Source organism: Polyergus mexicanus, unplaced genomic scaffold, assembly GCF_030449975.1.
Source record: "Polyergus mexicanus isolate NDT 795.1 unplaced genomic scaffold, iyPolMexi1.0 SCAF_15, whole genome shotgun sequence".
Lineage (NCBI taxonomy): Eukaryota > Metazoa > Arthropoda > Insecta > Hymenoptera > Formicidae > Polyergus > Polyergus mexicanus.
This window is the reverse complement of record NW_027223335.1, coordinates 1436980-1454691: the sequence shown is the minus strand read 5'-3', so window position 1 is coordinate 1454691 and position 17712 is coordinate 1436980. Positions and strand designations below refer to the sequence as shown.

Below are 17712 nucleotides of genomic sequence, written 5' to 3'. Positions count from 1 at the left end.
CGAAAATCGAAGGACTCCGTGTCACTTTATACCGTCGTCGACGGGAATCGACAGTTTCCTTTCGATCTATTGAATTCTGTGACGTTTCCATTTCTGTAAGAGATGGTACGTGATTCTTTTTTGACAAAGAAGACAAAAAAAAGACATATTCGATAGGAAAAAATAAGACAAATATACGTGGGCAAAAAAAAACGAACAATAATTTACATATAATAAAATCGCGACAATGACACGTCGTATCAAAACTATTTCAGACAAATGTAGAAAGGAATCGCGCAAAAGGTGGAAGTAGATCGTCTCGGCGATCGTTTATTCGTAGTCAACGGAAGGAGGTGGAACCACCAATAAAACGACGTATAAATCACGCCACGGATGCACCAGGCAGGTCACGTAAACGGAAGTGCATACAGAATGCGGTCGCCCCTGTAAAGCATCATAAAACGCATCGTTCATTTTCGGCTCAGCTGATCGTTCAGAGAATGTCAAAGTACGTTCATTCTCTTCGTCCGGTTCCATCGAGGGATCGGAGCAACGAACGCGCCTCTCGGCGGAAAGTATCCTTGCTAGCCGATCGATCGCGTAATCCGTTTTTGATGAACCGCAAAGTCTACGTACTTTCGCGAAATGAGATTATGCGTGCGGTCGAACGCGGCTTTCGTTTTACGGGTGAACGCACTTCGCGACTTTTCTGTTCACTTTATATATACATGGTATACGGGGTTATGGCAGATTCTGTGATATTATCGAGGAAGGGAAGAGATTCCGTGTAAAAACGGATTGAGAATGTAAAAGAAAATATTTTTCTATAAGGCTCAATTTTCGAAATAAAGAGAAATCAGTTTTATATAATAATATCTATTTTCTCCTTCAAACTCATTGTCAGATAAACTTCAAGAGTCTTGCAATCATATGCAAGAAATATTTTCGTTAAAATGTAAATACATCGGCGTGATAAAAAGCGTAAAATCTAAATAAATAACGTAACATTTAAGTATACGTTTAAGTAAATAATAGCAAAATACTTTTTAAATATTAAAGCATAGTAAATGATAAAACATAAGTTTCAAATATAAAGATTAAGTAATAGTAAAATTTTAATCAATCTCTTTCCCTATTTTCTTTTTCTCTCAAATCAAATAATTTTTCTCACATAAGATACAATGTATGTCTTGATCGAAATTGATCTGAGGAAAGTTAATCTATTTTATATTTATTACAAAATTTCTTCATATATATATAGACATCGTTTAATTGCGTTAAACTCTGAAAGAAATTTATCAAAATTAAAGAATATATCTGTTTTATTATATATTTATATTTGATTATATATATTTATATAATCAAGGAAAAAATGATATATAATATATCATATTATATATCCACAAAATTGTTTTCATATGCGAGTCCGAGTTTATGACAGAACTATAATATCAAACGCATCTTTACGCATCTTTATGATATGCGAAAATAAACCAATGAACAAATGATACCGCAAATCACCGCGAATAACGAGGAGCGAGAAGTAGGTCACTTTTAGTGAAGGACATTGATCCCAGAAGCATCATTAAATACAATACATTATTTCATCAATCGATTAAATTACGTCCGTGTTCTCTCAACCGTATATCTGCGCAAATCAAGAATAATTATGTTATTATCGTGAACATCGTGGACATCAGATATTTAAAATCAATAGTTTTTTAGAACAAAAAAGAAAGAGAAAAAAAGAGGAGAAAAATAATGATATTTTTTTTAAATAGTGATTTTAAATAGAACAAAAAAAAATAAAGTCGTTATTTTTTTCTGTCAATTAAAAACGTCAACATTTGAAAGCTTCAATCACGTACTTTTATTTTACCATCCACTTGTTTCCATCCATTTGAATATTAAAATAACAAAGTTCAAAAAAAGCAGTCAAACTTTGCGGCATAAAATAGGAAATTATTTATTTTAAGAAATAATAATTTTATTTTATTCAAGTTAATATTGTGTAGATCGAATTCGTTCATTAATCGTTTCAGTGTGCTGTAATAATGGAAATGTCACCGTCGTTTCCTTCTTATCTAGTCACCCCACACAATAAAATTGCATACATTATAAAGATAATTATATATAATATATTCAAAATATTTCCATAATTTATTATTTCTAGACTCACACATATTATATATCGAAATATTATTCTCATTTTTCGATCGACGGGTGTGCGCCTCGTTCCGAGCAAAAATAAAATGTACGCTATCGTATGTGGTGGCAAACGAGATTCCCAACTTTCTTAGCAGGTAAAACGAAGCCTCAGGTGGTCGGTTTTAATAGCCCTTTGGGAAAAGAGGCCAACTTTGCGGCTGCGAGAAAAGTTACGCAAGTCATTTACACATAAAATTCTTCAGAGCATCCGCTTCTAATGAATTTATATTTTGAGGGAAAGTTGCACTGAGAAATTAGACTAATTAATGAAGGGTCACTGCATGTTAGAGATTCTCGGTTTATAGCCGTGAGATGCCAAGCCTTGAAATCGCAATTTGTCGATCGATACGATATGTGTCGCATATAGCCGCGTAGAATTCCCCAATCTCGCAAACAGAGGAGAGACTTGCGGTCAATTTTACGGCTTTACATCCCGCAGAATGATCTGAAAGAAGTCATCTATTCTATTACAGCGAGACGTCAAATCTAAGACTAAAGAAGAGCAAGCAATGCAGAAAAATAGAATCGCAATCGAATAATTACGAGTCGAAGTAATTACGATAAAAGAATTAAATTTTTTGAATAAATGAAATATCTTGATAATATTACAATAATAAAATTAATTGATGTTATTTTAATTTCTTAATAAAAATTGGATTCTCCCTCACAATATACCGCATTTATCCTATGTATTTTATTAAAAATTTATCGTAACTCTTATATAATTATTATTAACTTTATTATTGCGAAAATAATTGAGCTATTCCATTTACAAGATAATCTTAATTACCATACTTTGATTCAATTGCCTAAACCATACAGTACGGCAAATCTGTATTCTATTCAGTTTTTAAATTCTTTAGAGTGTGCTCTCATAATGTCCTCTCTACTAAAAAATTATTCTTGATAGTCATTCCATAGTAATCTAATGTTTCGAAACAACGTTCCATTAATCAATGCGATCAATGATATTAGTGATGAATAAAAGAACAAAAATTTCATATTGACATTCCGAATATTTAGATAGATCACCATAGATGTTAAAAGAAAGGATAAATAGATTTTGTCCTCGCTTCTCTCTCTTACCATTTTTAAAATATTATGTCATATCTTTCTTGTCTCCTTCGGATCGAAAAGGGGAGGGTGGCTAGGCATTAATAAGGACTCCGAGAAGTAAATTTCAAGAAGGATTTCAAGAATCTGAACGAAGAAATCAGCGCAAAAAAATCGTTGAGATATTTTCACAATTTAGGAAGCGATTCCGAATTACTTTAAATTTCCATAATTTTTTCTCACTCGTCTCCCTTTTTTCTCAATCACGTTCTATTTACATTGCTATAAATCGTTTCTATAAAAACACATCAACGGTGGAAAGATAAGAAATAAAAGCTTTTACTATAGAGAAAATCATTAATCAAATGAAAAAACTTGCTAACACACCGAGCGTTAAAAAATGTTAAATATTCTTATGATCTAAAAAATATATTTTAACGAAAAGTGATTTTTTTATTACGATGAGACACTAAAACAGAAAACAAAGTAGATAATGAAAATTTATCTTCCTCTCTCTTAATTCCTTCATATCCTTATCTTATATAATTAACAAGTAATAATCAATGATAAGAATAAAATTTCGATCAAAATATTTAAAAGGAACTTGATATTTTATGATTTGTTGACGTACAGAGCATGTGTAAATCAATACGTATGTGTAAATCAATACGTACTATGAGAATATATTTTTAGTTCGATAAACGCACAATGAACGTGGACAAATTAGATTTATGCCGATAACGATAAAAGCATATGTACCATTGCAAGTAGACGGGTCTTATATTGATGTATCTAGGATAAACTTTCACATATACCATGCAAACATAAAAAAACGATCAAGCTTGAATAAAACATATGCGGTCACTCAAATGCTCACTAACATAATAAAAATATAATAACTCTCACTCTAGAGGGGAATAAGAGAAATATAAGAGAAATATAAAATAGAAACGAATTATATATAGAATGTACATTTATGATGAGATAAAAATGTAGATGACAGAAATTAAATATACAATATTTATATCGAATATTGTAGCGTTAATGCAACAAAAATTTCGCCGAAAGCGAGATGATACAAATATCGAATATCTGGAATATCAAATAGATAGAGGAAAAAAACCATAACTAACCGTACATGCATTGTGCGAATTGATGGGCAAATTCAGCCGCGGGTTACTCATGTTGGTACCCGCTTTTGATACGTGCAAAAAAAATGCCATACAAGATTACCACGTACGAAGGGTTCGGCGATCTGGTTATATGACCGCGATACTTGTTGTACGCGCAAACATCATCAGCCATCGCAAATGCCGGACCAGCGTCGATACTCTCTCGCCGAGTAATGAGAGTAGCACTCGGCTCGACGCAGCTCGTAATCGATTCATCGCTCATTCGCGGCTCGCGTGTCTCCACGCATGTACTATAAGTGCACACGTATTTCACGCAATACCGAATAACATTTTGTCACGTCAAAGGCCAATAGAAAATGTACAGTGCGGAGAGTAAACTGTCAAAAACGCGATGGGAGGGTAATCGAACAAGCACATCGATATTTATGATAAGCATACTCTTGCATGGATGAAGGAAAATTTTGATTTAACTTTAAAATTGTTGCAAGTCTTTCTACCTTACATATGTCATTTTTAATTTTCGCTAATCTCTAACTACTTGCTATTTATTGATTAATAGAAAATATCATTTTTTTTTTTTTTTTTTCTACTAGTATATACATATTTGTATTTTTTTCGAGATTTGCGCTCTTCCTTTCATACGCACGTAAAATTTGTTTTAAAAATTGCATTTCCCAGATATTTGATTTTCATTTATCTAGTGCAAATCGCTGCAAGAAACAATATAATACACGCACGAGACGTCATGTATTTTCAAATTGTTTATTATAGAAGCCGCACAATGGGGTAATACGTAACGAGATGTGAAACCAACATAATTTTCAATTAACGAAAAAGCACGAAGTCGAGCGTGATAAAAGCTTTAACATCTACAAAGTTCTAGATTCGCTTCCGCGAAGTAATTACGATCTGCAAATTGAAGTACCGAGATAACATTCATTCGTCTTACACCAACGAATCAACAACAAACTGCCGCAATTAATCTCACTGCAAGAGTGATTCACATACAGTGGGAACTCAAAGTACATTGTTGACTTTTATTTATCGCTTAATCGTCGACGAAATGTGAAATTGCGTAATTACTTTTATTGCTAAAATTTCCGAAAGGATACAATTTTTATCTGGCACGCGTCAGTTTTAATCGCCTGCAAATTGTCGATTGCACGCGACATCTATAAAAGAAAAATAAGAAAATAGATAGGAGAAAGAATTTAGTCGAACAAAATTACTCTTGTAATAGCTCATGTTACCTTCTGGTCTCTAAGCGTACCAGACGGCGACGTTGCACCGTCGTAAAAATAGAAAACGGTGACCAGAAACGAAAACTGACGCGTGTAACTATTGCCTATACCTTCGGCTAGGTAAATTGCTTCGCCACGGCCGAAGGATACTATATAGTTCTCAATTAACCGTGGCTCTCTGTGGCAAATAAAAGCAAAAACCAAGCGGAACTTGGCGTTGTAGACGCTCCGTCTACCCGCTCGACAGACGTGCAATTGTAATTGAATCAGGTAAAGCACGCCATCCTGAAAACAGAGACACGGGGATACGGGGACACAAATACGCATTCGCTATCGGCGAATCACGCCTCAATAATCACCATCGAAATCCATAAAGCTAATGGAAATAGCGATTGCTTGCTCGATGTATCGACAAGCCAGGGGGCTGAGAGTTTTGATAACTCCATTGTTTGTTTGACACTCACCGTGCGATAAAACTAATTGAAAGCCCGTTAAAAATTAAACTTCCAACTTGTCTTGTATGCATAATCTCATGTTTTTATTACAATTTCATAATTTACTTATGTAATTTAGTTTACCATCTGGTCTCTCTTCACATAGTAATTAAAATGTTAAGAAACAAATATTAATTAAGTAGTTAACTATAATTAAGTAGTTAATATTTTGATAATTTTTTATCATCGATACCATTTTAAATGCCTCAATTTGATGCGCTGCAATAAGATCGACATCAAACCACCGTACACGTAAAAACAATTACGAAATGTGTTCAACGGAGATCGAACGGTGGTATAAACGAGAACGAGCAGGTGATCGGCCTCGTAATTGAAGTCGCACGAGTAGTAACCCACGGGGTGTAACCGACGACAGTAGACGGGAGAAAATGGTGGTAAGAGAGAGAATGATGCGAGTCACGAGCAAACACTCCTTCTCTCGTCGCGGCTTCTTCCGCGTCTACTCGCTTGTTCGTCTTGTTGAAAAGCCGGTTGAGCGTGTTGAACCTTATGACTTATGGATCCGCACTGCACTCCACCGATCAACCTACGTACTGCAACTACCATCCTGCACCACGAAGAGATCCTCGACTATTTCCCACTGTTACCAGACTCGAGCGGCTCCCAACTATTTCCACTTCTCCGCGACACTGCCAACGATGCTACAGGGTGTCCCGTGTGTATAAATGTGCTCTATATTTGTACATCGCTCAGCCAACAACACCGGAATATCGTACAGCACAAGAGTTTGTAATTCATTATAAATATAATCAGTTAATACACGGTACATCAAATACTAGTTACGATTTATCACGATAAATATTTATGGAATAAATTATTAACGTTCGTAATAAAAATTCTATCAAAGTAATGAAATTATTTTGATCGTTGTAAAATTTATAATGTAATATATAACGGCTTAATAACAATCCTGTTCCGTCGTTCAATCTTAGAACTCGTCTTGCAGTAGTAACGGATAATCTTAATCGGCCCGTCTGACCAAAACCGGACGGATCTATAATCTGATCCGATTGTCAACATTACGTTCTGTGTTCCAATATTTTTTTAAATTTACTTCTCATTTTCTGATACAATTTAGTTTCTATTTAAAAATGGAAAAGATATTTATTGTTAGATGAAAAAAATTAATCGATCAAAACTCATTTCGAAGCATTTAGCATCAATACTTCTTATGGATTAAATCTTCTTATCGTCATAATGGAAAATTAATGCATAGAAAACTGATTTCACGGGACATATGGGGTATATCGTCAGCAGTTTGCGGATTTCAAGCGTTTTCAACGACTACCGGCTAAGAGCACGACACCTATTTTGTTTGTCGATCTACATAAGTAAACAGCACCTATTTGTCGCGACTGTGCTTACCGCGGCCACAGCCAATTTGTCCGGGCTGTAGAGAGAGACTACCCACCCTCGTTCCAGCACGTTTTCGAAAGCGTCGTTCCGTCGTTTTACGTGCAGTCGCGACTGCAAAGACGGATGTGGGGAAGGAGGGGCAAGAAATTTATTGGCTACCGAATGACTTTACGACAAGTCATTCGCGTGGCATCGTCACTTCCTTCTGCGAAATATTTGAGCACGCGACAAACATAAAGGCAAGAGATCGAATAAATTATAAAAAAAGTTTCAAGAAAAAGTACAGCGCAAATTATTTATATCGACGTGTTATAGTAAAAAAATATTTATATACAAGATATAATAGGATCCGAAAAATAATTAAATAGAAAAATAAATAAACTCGTCCAAAAATAAATTGAAAATATAAAATAAATTTATTTTACATATACCGTATATTTGCTAGTAATCGAAAGCTAATTAATTTCTTCTAACTAAAATATATTTTAATCTATAAAAGGATCGTTTCTATTTTCTGTGTAATGATGATTTTATATTGCGATGATCAAGCCGAATTAAAATGGAATCAATCCACAAAAACGAATGAAAAGGATTATTTAAAATAAAAAGAACTATTCAACTTTCTCTCAAAGGCCATAAAAATCTATTGCGATATTATCGAAGGGAAAAAATATCTCTGTAATAAAAGCGAGAAAATATCAATGCCATCATCCGCTCGCGCATTCAAAGAATAAATATCCCAATTAAATGAACGATAATCTCTCTGTATTTGAAAACGTCCAGCAGAATTTTCCGTAAATTTACCGACGTAAAACACGCCTGTATTAACGTAAAATTCTATGAATTTCCACACGAATGGCACATAAGTATGCATTATCTGTAATTTGCACGCGCAATAAAGCCGCATTAATTCGCACGATTAAAGGATAATCTCTGGTGGAAACGATAGAACCGTCACAACTGTTGTTTCGTCCGATGCTAAATTTTCGAAAAAGAAATATATTCGGTCATACAAATTATTATGATGGAGACAGACACGTGTTTTCTGTCAAGCGTAAATTTCCTGTGAAATTAATGAAACATTGGCCGTACCTCATGCCTTTTCCGGTTGGATACGTTGTATGTGATGCTTGTAACATGGCTAAATGTTTAATCTTATTTAATTAGAGAGCAAAATTATATATACGTTTGACACTATAAGATATTTAAGCTAAATAAATATTACAAGTATTTATACGAATAAAAAATTAATTACCAAAAAGTTTTAAAGAAATTTCTTTTATAATTGTAGTAAGTGGTATGGCCGATGAAAATAACAATTGTAATATGCGCCTAAATTTAATATGTATACTATTATCACCGTAACTAACAGAACAGAATTGTTGAAACAATTTTCATCTCATACAATATGCTGATCTCTTTATTTTGCGCTTAAAATGCAATTTCTATTATTAGCGTGGAATTAGTATCCCGGCGTGCGGCGAAATCACGTTTATTACGTATGATATCGTGTTATTCGCACGCTGGAAAAACTACTATCACAATAGTCTTTAACGACCGTGGCAATAAACAAGTTGTCTAAAACAACATCCTCTGCGTTATCAAAACCGCAAATAGAAATTTTACACATTAAAGACATTCTCGCATACAAATGGTTGTACGAAAAATATTTCAAAAATAAGAAGAAAAATAAGAAAGTTTTATACAAAGTATTGACAATGAGAACAAAAATAAACTTGTATAATTGTAAATCTCGGAAAATAAAAATTAATCCGTCACAAAGGAAATAAAAAAATGGATAAAAAATCAGAAAGAGAGAGAAGACTTTTTTCTGGAATCAACATGAAACTCCTACGGAACTTAAGAAACTCGACGCTCCATTAATACGCGACGATGCTAGGAAAAGAGAAACGATAACAAAAAATGCACTCAAGTGAAGAATACCGTCGAGCAATATATCATCTTGTGAAGAGTGCAATGATAGATCGTACTGTAGGCTACGATGGCTGTATTACGGCGGTATTGTCGATAATTTATCGATTTGACCGTAGTTTTAATTGTATAATGCGTTAATTCTAAATAGAAGCGTACGTTAAGTCATTTACGTCCTAATAAAATATTAATTATAAAATAATGTAACAGTTGCATAATTAAATCAGTATCACTGAAGACGACACATCGTGTCCTACAGAAAATAGACAATTTATTTATTGAAAAAATCGAAACTTTTATTACGTGTAATATGTAACGCGTGCAGTCAAACAATTTCATTGTCTGCATGATGATGTTGAAAAAATATACTGACAACATCTAACACAATATGACTAAAGGTTTGAATTTTTCTATGAATTGAACTAAAGGTTTATATCATAAATATACTATACTCGTATAAATTCATGTTTCCTGTGTTTTCCGATTATTCACAAATCAATAAAAACAATTTCTCTTTTTTTTTGTAAAAATCCTGAAAATGGTAGAATATGTAATAATGATAATTTCTGAAAGAAAACGATATAAATCTGAAATTCGTTTTCCAAATTTGGATTGCTGATACATTATTTCAATTTGATTCGCAATATAGCGCAATCAAATCAAATTTTATCAGTATTTAATGGGAAACAATAATATGCGTATTCTGCTTCTATTTTTATACAAATCTTTGATAAAGATAGAAAATTGAGGAAAATAAACGTCATCTATTTTTTTTATCTATCAATTATATTCTATAATATGCTTTTTTTTTTATTATTAATTCTGCCTTCTTACTTATATTTAATTGTATCTTATTATGTGTTATTGAATATGAAATAATTCTGTATTTTATTGTATCTTTGTCTATAATTAATAAAATTTTTTTTACGAAATATAGACCGCGCGTAAAACACTGTCTATTCGCGATTTTTAACATCTACGTATTCGCAAATAAGTGATTAGCGAAGCAATTTGTACGCGCAATTTTTATATAACAACGTTCAATCTGTGATCTGGACCAATTTTGTTAAGTACAGCTGGATTGTAGAATACATTCATGGCTATTGATGGAAACGAATCGAGCAATTGGAAAGCTTACTCGAAATGTCCCACGAGACGCTGAACGCGAGTAAAAGGACTCGATCTATCGTTTGAATTATCGAAATGCCAAGTGAAAAATACGTCTGTACTTTGAAATTTCTGCTTCACTATTGATCACATGTTTTTAAATATATTACTGCGATCACAAAGTAATCTATCATAAAATGCATTTTCAAAAAGAAACCCATCTTTAACTGCCATATTTGCTGAGTTAAATTGTAAATTAAGTATTGCCACCGCATTTGCTTTGCGTTTTTCCTCGTAAAAGAAAAATCGCATTTAGCATGTTGTTGAATATCATACTCTCATTTTTTTTATCTTGATTTTGAAAAAGAAATTTATGTCCCTTCTCTCGCACACATTTATATTTTATATTCTGCAAAATTTACTTTTTCACTTTTTGCATCGCAGGCTTCATCTAACTTTGAAGTTCATCAATCTTGTTTTCAAAGATGCTAAATGCAGAATTAATTTTCGTTTTGTCAACTCAACAATTTATCTATTTTTTCGTATATTTAGCCGGGACTTCGGTCAATTTTCTGAGCGCGAAATTTTGCGCGAGATCGTGAACGGGCGTCTCGCTGTTGTTGCTACGGATAGAAACGAAAAATCCCACGGAAAACGAAGAATGAAAAACTAGTCACGAATAGGGCTTAATAAAGTACCGTCGACAGTAAAACACGTCGGTAAAAAGGGCTCTTAAAAAAGAGAAACACGTACGAAAGCACACACACACACACACACACACACACACACACACACACCAATCGATCTGTCACAATGAATGCGGTCGCTGATCCAGTTAATTAACACCTTATGAGGAAAAGCATGACTTGAAAACAGATGATCTTATCGTATCATGCAAAAAAAAAAATAATAAATTACGTATAAATAATTGAAATAATTGTCGTAAAAAATTATATAATTATATAAAAAAACAGGGAAGCAGAAATCCAAAGAAATGAGAAAGAGATAGATTCAGTTCATCTGAAAAGAGGAACAAAAGCATAGTATAAAAATAAAAGATATAAAAGAGATATAAAGAGAGATATAAAATTGAACAAGAGATATCACAATAAAAATAAACCAAGTATCTTTAGGAGATTATACACAGCAAACGATATATTTATGTGCTAATTTTAGCAATACATACATAAAGAAGATATTGTGTAATAATAGTAAAATCTTAAAGCTGATGTGATCGAAGAAGATAATTAGATGTATAATATTGATCATACTATGTATTATAAAAAAAGAAATTCACAAAATGTCTAAATTTTGTTTAATCGTATATTTTACTTTATATTATCATATTTATCTATTTGTTAAAAATTAGCCAATTAAAAAAATTAAAGTTTAATTACTATATTATTATAAATATCTTTATTTGTCTCTCATATATATTCTGGTCTTCGGCTTTAATTTACGGCTTAAAATGTTTAAAAGCATAATGGCAAATATGTGTTCAATATTTAAATTTAAAGCAGAATTTTTCCTTTTTTGAAATTATCATAAATTCAAATTTCGGTGCTTAATAAGATTGATTACTTACAGTTTAACATCGATTTGATTTTACGATCGCGAGATACGGGAATGTCGGTCGTGTTCATTACCATCTTGATCGCGGAAGTAAGCATAAGTAGGGCGCATTTCATGACGGCTAGGTTCTAGAACGTACGCAAGAAGGTCACGAACCAATCCTAAAACACATCCAACTCTGGGGAACGTATAGAAATTTAACCCCGTTTCCGAGCTAAAACAGCATGCATATAGTAGAGTAACCGATTTATCGAATATTTACGGAACGATATTCAGCTACGAGCTTTGCAAGCACCGTGAACTTTATCGCGACAAATTCACAGTTATGCCTCGCTCTCGAAATCATCAATCACCTCATACGCGACACTTGAATTTTTTTTAATATTTTTGATTTTTTCGTGAATGAAAAGGAGCCGTAAAAATGCGCTCGACGCCGTTCCGAGTATTATTATATGGCGCTAGTCTTCTCGAGAATAATTAAAAGTCGTCGGTTGCCTCGCGCCGATTTTTTTCAGATATATTTTAATACATGCGATATGTGTTGCAATAGAAACAAAAAAATATAACGTTACATTATCAAGAGAAATGTACAAACTGATAAATTCATTCGAGTGCCATCAAAATTTTTTTTACATCCGTATATTTAACATTTCTTTATTAATAATTATCAGAAATGTAGCATCTCTCTTTCTCTGCATTGCCCGTAAAAAAATATGGAGAAAAGATTTGATGAACACCATTATCTTATCCATTGGAGTCACACCATTATCTTAATCTTATTAATGATAAAGATAATTGTAATTAAAATCAAATGATATCTTAGAACGTAAACGCTGAAAGTTCTTAAGAATTCTAAAATTGGTCCCGAACTGGTATGAGTATTACATCTGGCAGACGTGGATAACATAATTAACACCAAGACACAGGCAGGGATTTTATAGGATAAAACTAAAGGATTATCCTTCCCATTAACACCTGCTACGACCGACTTCCTTCTCGTTATCTCCTTTCGAAACTCGCGTTTACTTCTAGAGAGCTTAAAGTCTTCTCGATTATTCCGGAACTTAGATGGCGTATTTATTAAATTAGACACAGTTCTCATCGTTAAAAGTTTCGTTGAAGGAATTAATAAGATTTCTAAAATTTCAATACTACACTCTACCAGATTCCGAATAAAGTTTTCGTGTATAATGAGACGATATTATGTTTCACCTGATAATAATCACGATATAATTGCGCGGCAAGAACTTTATCGTAAATACGGTCAAAACATTTCCCATTAAAATTTTGTTAATTAAGCCACGTATATATCCCGCGTTCTTCTTATCTAATTATCGTATCGTAATTGCACTTTAGGTTGCACGAAAAGAGTTTATTTTGAAATCTTAATTGACAACCCTGTCCGGAATCCGCGGCGCAGTTCTTAAAACGTCTTCCTTGAAGGGAACATTTAAAGTACGATAGAGAGAAGTTTGAGTAATACTAGAAAGTTACGGAAGCTCTCCTATAACCAGAGTTGCCTAAGGCGGAACGAAGTTATTGCATAACTTAAAATCTTACTCCTTGTTAATAATGAGAGGCTTTGCGCATAGTATCTTCTTGAAACTAGTATTGAGAATTCGATACGATGCGTAGTTGCTTTTCAAGTCTCTATTCGTTATATCAATTCGATCATTTTTATAGGATTTTATCTGGATCATGAAATGAATAAGAAGATGATTTCGAGAAGAATATATTCTCTAATTGTATCAACGATAATAATTTCAAACGTTAAAATTATCTCGATTAATATCTACCAACTTCAAATGCGAATTAAATCAAGAGTTTTACGAAACATCATATAAATCGAAATATCGATATTGAATTCTATAGAAATTGGAATTATCGCTATAATGGGTCATTCTACTTGTAATGTCATAATTTGACGAATGAGAATCTCGAATTAACGTAGGATATATTAAAAAGCAGCGATAATTTTATTACCTCTAAAATGAGAATTGATCGCTTATACATCTGTCTCTGTCAGACGCTTCTTTCCCGTCAATGCCCGCTGACTCATTCCATCAAGACAGTTTAAGAACTATACTGAACCGTTTAAGAACGATATTGAAGATAATGATATTTCTCGCGCTAAAAGCGATTTATCTTTCGTAGTCATTTATTTATATTTAGACATTTTTTCTTGTTTAGAGATAATAGAAGATAAATAAAGATTGAAAAAAAAACATAATTATAAATTACTTAGAATCGAAATTGATACAAAAATACACAATAATACCGTTATACATATAAAAAAAATATATATATAAAGACATTAAATATTGAGATATAATAGCAGAAAAATGAGAGATAAGAAAGATTATTTAGAGTTTAAATCGTAAATAATTGTAAAAAAAAATTCGAAAACTTGTGCAAATGGGGAATAGATATAAAAAGATTTTACATTTAAATAATTAAAGGCAAAGCAATAGAAATCGACATCACGACATCGAGAAAGATTTTCTTATATTACGCGCGTTGATGTAGTTTTAAACATTTAAAAACTTTAAAACATTTCCGACACCTACCTTTAAAATGCAGTTCGTATGACGGCATGCAATCGTAACACGGTCGGCACGCAACTGCGCGGTTTATGTAAAGCGCCTTTTCTGCTAAAAATTTCGCGCAATCATACCCGCGCATTTAAAAGCCGGCGAGACAAATATTTGCGGAACATTCGTACTGCTCCGAGCAAAATATTCGTCATGGGAAGACGTAATTAAAACGTGATGTAAATTCATGTGCATACCGCCATTTATATTATGCTGCAAAAACAACGGAAACAATTTATCGTCCATGCGAGCAGTCCATGGACTGCCGTAAATTATCAAGAATAATTTATTATCGAGTTTATGATACTAGCGTTTCGAAGCAATGACATGCATTGAACGTAATGCAAAGAGATGCAATTTGATAACGGTGTTAGAAAAATATGTAATTTCATTGTACATAATCAACTTCATTGTTGATATGGTTTATTGTACACGCGATTATTATTAAATTTATATTTATCGTTTTAAATTAATTTCATATTCATACAATTCGGGCTTTTACTAATCGCATTTCACCAATATATTATATTATCGCGTGATGCTGTCGTTTGAATTTATGCTTTAATTTTTACAAAAGAGGAGAAAGCGAGAGAAGGTCTGACGAATATCAGCAAACATCCAAGCAATTATGTATCTCACTTCACGCACGCAATTCGCCAATTCTCCAAAAGTATCGACAACATTAACTTGAGTTTACAGACGTTGACATTGAGACAGAAAGCAGGCTGAACAATTTACGGGCGATGGATACAAACCGTGTTACGCGAGCCGGTCCTAAACTATATCACCGGAATAATTCTGTATTGGATTTGCGATCGCGATATAATATTTGCATCGGCAATATATACACACGCGCATACAAATAACCGTTACATAAGGGTGACAGTTAATCGTAGGATTAGTCGCACAGGCATTTGCACTTCGCATGAAGCTACGCCCGATTGAAACAACTAAAAGCTATTCCGGCATATATAGCGGCGCATTTACACAGGCTTTTGCATCTAAAAATTAATCAATTTCTTATATTTTACGTTCTTTCGCGACTAATTAAAAGCATTTTAAAATAATGTCAAATTTTAGAAAATTTAATTAAAATATCTATTATAATATAATTATTTTAATAATTTTAAAAATTAAGATAACGTATTTTTTAATGTGTGTATATATTGATATATGTATATTGATAATAATAGTTTCATGTAATAAAACATTTTCACCAAAATTCTATTTTATCAAATTTGTATATTATAATACTTTTTTCTTTTTAACAAATTACTCAACATATTGTAGATATTTAACAATTTAATAATAATATTGACAATTTGGTTTTTAATATTTCAATATAAAAGCATTTTAATTACTCGAAAAAATTTAACCGTTAAAAGAAACTTCGTTATTTTGTCATTTAATGGCGAATCTATCGAATTTTGCGAATGTAGCACACGCGGCCAATTGAACACGCGAGACTTTAATTATAACGGGCAGAGACAAGATTCGATTAGCACGCGCCGGGATGCGACTTGGATCGCGCCAATTACTTCATATTCGATTATTCGGCATGCTCCGAAGATACGCCATACGCAAATGAATGTGATTGAACGAAATCGTTCCGTTATCGTAGCACGTTTAACAATTTGATTGGCTTCTATTATCGTAAAGTAACTTTGTAAAGTAACGCAAGAGATAAGTGTCGGAAAAAAGTTGTGCGAAATATTGTATAAGAAAGTATTTGCGTTACCAATAATTATTCTTCCAAGCAGAAATAATTTAATTTCACGATGAATAATTCCAAAGAAATTATTTATTTTTCTTTAACACATTGAAAATTTTTATAATGCATTATTTATTTTGACCTATCACGCAGACATATCAAACTCTTGATTTGTTTAAATAATGACTTTTCTCTGAGAAGCATAAATAGCATTTTGCTAATTAATGTTCGTACTAGCACGAATTTTAATAAAGCCTACTGAACGAGGCTCAAATGGCTTCCGGTTTATGAATAACGAATGACAAGTTACTACTCGCCTGCTTCTTAATTGAGGATCCAATGGACTATCTCTACAGATTGCCGGATAATATTGCAGATTATAAAAAATCAGTCAGATTTCTAATTTATCTTATAATTAAGTAAAAGTAATTATAATAAAAAAAATGTGCGGCCGACGGTTAAAGAATACGATTTTCAATGTCAGTAAAATGTTGAGTTTAATTCTGTACGCCGCTGGCTAATTAGGTTATGCAAAACAGCTGTTACTCTACGGCCGCGTAATGTTCGCCGCTGGATTCGCTTCTCGTACGGCCAACGCGAAATTCCGGAAATTTTCAGGGAATTGCCACCGGGGACTTTGATACATACTTTCGAGAACCATCAAAGAGTGTAATTTACTAACCATGCAGCTATGCGAAATCGTACTCATCGCGATGTTGCTGATCACGAATTTGCATTCTGATTGGCATTTCGGTAACGCGTAAAATATAATTTTGATAACTAAGTAATATGATATTATCGCGGATAAATAATTTGCAATCAATATCAGATAAAACCGTTATTCAAATTAATAAAATGATACAAACGATCGAAAATAAGCAAGTTTCCAGATAATAGAACAATCAAGCAATATACCAATCGATTTAAAAAAAGAAACAGTAGATTTTTTTTAAGAATTAATAATTTTTTTTTCAAATCACGCATATTATTTAACATATGTTTTTAAGTTAAATTACATTATTTTTGTAAATTCTTTAACCATCTAAACCCTCCATCTAATGCCTCGAATGCGAGCGAGAAAGCAGAGCTTCAAGTTTAGAAAGTAAACATTGCTTGAAATATTCCTGTTTCGATAGGAGAAGAGACGTCGCACCACAAAACATAATTTGTTTGAGTAATAAAACGTTCGAATAACAGAACATTCCGATATCAAAATATAAAATGGAGATTCTCGAATAACGGTGATTTGAATTGCAATTGATGCTTTTATTACCGTATACGCGTTATGAAATCTTTTTACAAATATAGGGCAAA

General features: G+C 32.8%; 1 protein-coding gene and 1 long non-coding RNA gene across 7 annotated transcripts in view; one reads left to right on the top strand and one right to left on the bottom strand.

Moving 5' to 3' along the window:
* LOC138939979 (uncharacterized) overlaps positions 1 to 17712 on the top strand; it is a 128316-nt gene that overhangs the window by 50645 nt on the left and 59959 nt on the right. The window lies entirely within an intron of this gene.
* Positions 1 to 17712, bottom strand: part of LOC138939976 (uncharacterized) — a 156520-nt gene that overhangs the window by 117361 nt on the left and 21447 nt on the right. The window lies entirely within an intron of this gene.